Source organism: Neophocaena asiaeorientalis, unplaced genomic scaffold (assembly GCF_003031525.2).
Source record: "Neophocaena asiaeorientalis asiaeorientalis breed wild unplaced genomic scaffold, Neophocaena_asiaeorientalis_V1.1 scaffold45, whole genome shotgun sequence".
In the NCBI taxonomy this organism is placed as follows: domain Eukaryota; kingdom Metazoa; phylum Chordata; class Mammalia; order Artiodactyla; family Phocoenidae; genus Neophocaena; species Neophocaena asiaeorientalis.
The window spans coordinates 10671375-10676075 of record NW_020174642.1 but is presented as its reverse complement, the minus strand read 5'-3'; the positions used below and the strand labels follow the sequence as shown (position 1 = coordinate 10676075).

General features: G+C 56.0%; 1 protein-coding gene across 1 annotated transcript in view; it reads left to right on the top strand.

Annotated features, from left to right (window-relative positions):
* The window catches only part of WDR4 (WDR4 tRNA N7-guanosine methyltransferase non-catalytic subunit), a 24486-nt gene that overhangs the window by 3669 nt on the left and 16116 nt on the right, over nucleotides 1-4701 (top strand). The gene's annotated exons all lie outside the window — the stretch shown is intronic.

Genomic DNA, 4701 nt, shown 5'->3' with positions numbered 1-4701 from the left:
ACCACTGCACCACCAGGGAAGCCCTGGGCCACGGTTTTAACTTGGTGAGTTTTTAAGTCGGTGCACTTACTTGAGTATCTCAAGGGCTGGGGGCTCAGCATTGATGGGAGATGATGTCAGTAACTCAGCAAGAACATAGCTGTCACTGGGCCTGGGTGTTTCCTCTTACCCAGTGAAGTCCTGTGCATGCTCTTGCGACTTTTTATTCTTCTCCTGCATCTCTCTCCATCATTTCCTCAAAGGGAGGGGGCACTGTGGTTTTCTGAGCGCTCGCTTCCCGAGAGCTTCCTTGTCTTTGGAGAGGAGGTGGGTGATGCTGACAGTCGGCTGGGGGCAGATGTAAATGCCCTTTGGCTTTGATACTCTCTTAACTTGCACCTTCTCTGTTTCCTTAGGAGGGTGCAGGCGGGCTTTATTTTGATTGTTCTTTGACGTTGATGGAAACACCCACACGGAGCAGAGCCGGCCCTTCCCCTTCTTCTCGCCTCCCTGCAGCTGCAGGGTTTAACTGCCCTTTCGTAATCAGAGATAAATGTGTGCGGTTATAACGCTCTAACTACTGAAGGGCCAAGGTCAAGGAATTTCCTGTTGTAGCCGACTCACACCTGTATTGGGACAGCTACACTTCTAAGATTTTTATCTCATCTTATTTGCTGAGAGAAGGATAAAAAGCCAGATTCCAGGTGGCATCAAAAGCAAGGAGTACCCACTCTGCCCTCGATTCCAGTCAGGTTAAAAAGAAAGTTCAGTAACATTACTTCGTTTTTACCTTATACGTGTTTTTGTGTATTAGGTGGGCAATAGATGGTCATGTTTTAAAAGCTTAAAACAGAAACTTAAAAGGATGTATGGGGAATCTCCCTGCACCCGCGCCCTCCAGCTACCGCCCACAGTCAGTTACAGTTTCCAGCCCCAGAATGACTTTTAAATGTGTGTTGCCGTGTAGCCACAGTATAATTGATGATGAACTGCTCCTTCCTGCCGATGTGAATTCACATCACCCTTAACCCAAGAGGCCTGTGAGGCAGCATCTATCTGCCAACATAGCCGGAACATTAGCGGGTCACTTAGAGCACAGACGATGTCATGTGTTTTCGGGGTTCAGGGTTGAGCATCGCCGGCAACGTTGGGGTCTCTGACCCTGAGCTCCCCCACAGGGATCCTTGCGGGTAGCCTTGGTTTTGCTTCCACAGCCTGTAGGGAGCGGGGAGGACAGGCCCGCGACAGTGACGGCAGGTGATGGTGGCTTATGAGGCAGCCAGGGCTGCCGTAACGAACACCACAGCTTCAGCAACAGGTATGTAGTCCTCAGTTCTGGGGCTGAGGTCCAAGATCAAGGTGTCAGCAGGATTGGTTTCTCCTGGGCGTGGCTTGTAGATGGCCACCCTCTCGCTGTCTCTTCACATGGTCATCCCTCTGTGTGCTGTAAGGGTGCCCATCACACTGGATTGGGGTCCACCTGGACAGCCACATCGCACCTGAATCACCTCTCTAAAGGCTGTCTTTCCAAATACAGCCACATTCTGAGGTCTGGGGGGTTTTTAGATTCCAACATGAATTTGGGGTGGGGGGGACACAGTTCAGCCCGTAACAGTAGTTAATCTCCTTTCTTGACCCTGACTGCTGACTTTTGTCTGTGGAGTCTCCATACCTTACGTCAGATTCTCAGAAAGGGGGCTTTGCCCCAAAAGATGAAAATCAAACGATCTAAAGGAATCTGGCAGTAGTTCTTTTGCTACAGTAAAGGCTGTCCGGCCGTGCTTCTGGTGCGCCCACCAGGGTGCCTCGAGGACATGCAGGCTGATCCTGCCTGCAGCGGGATGTTTTAGAGCTCTGATCGCCCTCCAGGGACATCTGGAAATCTGCGTCTGACCCCCAGGTTGCCGAGGGGACCCGGGCAACGATCAGAGGACCCAGGGGATCAGGCCTGGGTCAGAGGAGACTTGGGGTCTTTAGGACTGAAGGGCGTGTTGCAGGTGTACCCGATGGAGCCGATGGCAGAGATGTCTGTGCTGGTCAGTACTTTGTGAAGAGTAGCAACTGCGTGCAGTCCCGTCGTTTTCTTGACCTTCTCTCTTCATGGACATTTCTTACCTGCGTTTCACTTGTTCTGCTCTTTCAAAAAGTGCTTCAGTGAATTATCATATTTTCTCAGACGTAACTTTTCTCATTTATCTGTAAAAGTTGCTAAAACTGAATTGCCAAGTCTGAAGATGTGTATTTGTAAATTATGTCGATGATCACAAATTGCCTTCCCAAGGGGTTTTCCCTTTACCCCCGGAGTGCAGGAGCAAACACCGCACCCCCCAGCGCTGAGTAGCATCTAACCTTGGGCCTGGGGCCGTGTGAGAGAAAAGTGGGACCTTGCGTGCGTGCCTCGTTAGGAGTGAGGAGAGCAGCCGTACCCTGAAGAACTGCTTGTATCTTGTGAGCTGTCTTACGCCCTTTGCTTTTCTGCGGGGTGGTGGTTCCTTTTCCCTTTGATTCTCTGTTAGGGAACTTGGGTTTTTCCCATTTGTGTTAAACGAGTCCATCCACTGCGGCTGCCCTGTCACCCGGCCGTCCCATATAGCGTCGCGTGCTGAGCAAGACACTACGGGTGAGCCTCGGCCGACAGGCTCCCCCAGGCCGCCGTCCAGAGCTGCCACGGGCGTGCTTGTGTGCAGACTGGGGTCTGCGGGAGGGCAGCTGAGGGCAGGTTCGTAGGTGTCCCGTCTGGTCCCTGGAGCAGTGTGGTTTTTCCTACCACAGCAATTTTTTCCATTCTCCGCCTTGAATTTTTTTGGTTCATGTAAAAATTTGGGAACCTCAGAGAAGGCCAAAGTGGGAACAAAAACAAATCACTCTGAATCTCATCATCCAGAGATCCCTAGCGAGAGACACCACGCGGCCCTCCAACAAGGCGTTTGCCTCCCCGGCACCTGCCTTCCCCCTGAGACAGTTTCTTCGCGGGATCTGTTTCTGCCCCTGGAGACCTGTTGGTCCTCCTAGAGATCACCTCCTCCCAGGCCGTGAGGCCACGGACCTGACCTCTCTTTGGATGGGGGTGATTCTTAACCGAGGGGGTGTGCCCACTGTTAGGGCTCTTGACCCCTGGGTCCCTCGCAGTCACACTGACCACTTCTGTGAAGCGTGGGTGCGGGCGCAGGGCCTGCTGGTGGTGGGGAGAGTTGGCGGCCAGCTTGCTCTCGCTCTGTAGGTGGCCCCTCTGGACTTGCTAGAAGGCAGACACGCGGGTGAACTGCCACTTCTGTGTGCGTTCCGCGGGTGGGTAGGGATTTCACTCTGGACGTGGGCACAGGGGTGTCCGTGCAGCCTGCCGCACTCCTGGGTCCTGGTTCCGGAGCTCTTGCCCTTCTTCCGGGGTGGCACGGCCAGCGCCCAGGGCTCCTGGGGGGCTCTGGCTGTTCTAGAAGGGTCCTGGCTCGTGCAGGGTCTGAGGAGGGAGCAGGGGGTCTGCGTGGCGTCGGGCTTCTTAATGAGAGTTTAGGTGAGGCCTCCTCGGGCGCGGGGCGGGGCGGGTGTTCAGACGCCTGGTCCCCGTGACCGTGCCTGGGTCCCCCTACCGCGAGGCCTGTGGGTGTGGACTGAAGGGAAGGTGCCGTGTTGTTTTGTCTCTGGAAGGTTGTGTGTCGGGGCTTCTTTCCACGTGAGACCCAATAACACTCGGGGCCGTAGACCTTAGCGGTCTCGGTGCTGGGCGTTTTCCCTTTAGTCGTTCTCTCTTGGCTTTTAAGTTGGTATCAACAGAATAACTTTGTGTAGGAAATGCTTGCATTAGGTGGTGTGGAAGGCATGATGTGATTGGATGAAATTAAGGAACCAGATTACAACTGCAGGACCTCCCTCGTGTTGCAGCCTTCGGATAATGGGGCCAAGGGGCTGGGCCGGGGCGAGCTCAGGGCAGGGGTCATGTGTCTCCCGCTGCCTTTTCCTGAGCGTTTACCCTGAGCTCAGCGCCTTTCCTCTCTGATTACGCTTTTGCGGGAGAGCAGGGTGAGTTGAAGTCGCCGGGGCGACGACATGCAGTGGGCGGTCCCCCCCATGCTGGTCCAGTGGACGTCACCCTGGAGGGGGTGCAGCAGCTCTTCACCTTTGGGGCACAGACCCCTTTGGGATCTGATGGGCCGCCTCAGAACGGCACCCACCCTCGGTACATCTGACGTCCAGTTCATCCACATTTGACCGGCCGGGGCCCCGAGCGGCTGTGGGACCTGCTCACGGCTCAGAGCTCGCTCTAGCGGCCCTTCCTCTGTCCCTGGCAGGGAGGAGGGGGCCGCACCCACCCTGGGGGGGCCTGGGCCTTGAACCCAGTGACTCTGTGGAGCGAGGGAAAGTGCTGAGGCCCCAGACCTCGCGGAGGCCGAAGGTTGGTGCCCCCGGGGCTCATTCTGCTGGGGCGGCATGGCCAGCCACCGACGGTCCTGTCCGCCACCTGTGTCCTGATGCCCACGGGTCCCAATTCCTACACCTGTCCTGCACAGCTGAGCCACGTCCTGGAATCGTTGCCAGGATGGGTTTAGCCTGAGAAGCTGGAAGCCCCCAGCTGGCAGAGGACAAAGGGGCGAGATGCAGAGTGGGAATGGGGGGCTGCAGTGGGGAGGGGGCCGGCTCTGGAGGGCTCACTTCCTCCTGGGGTGGGCGAGCTCATTGGGATGCAAGCCTGTTGCCTCCCGAGGACTGTCCTAGGCCGGTGCCCCC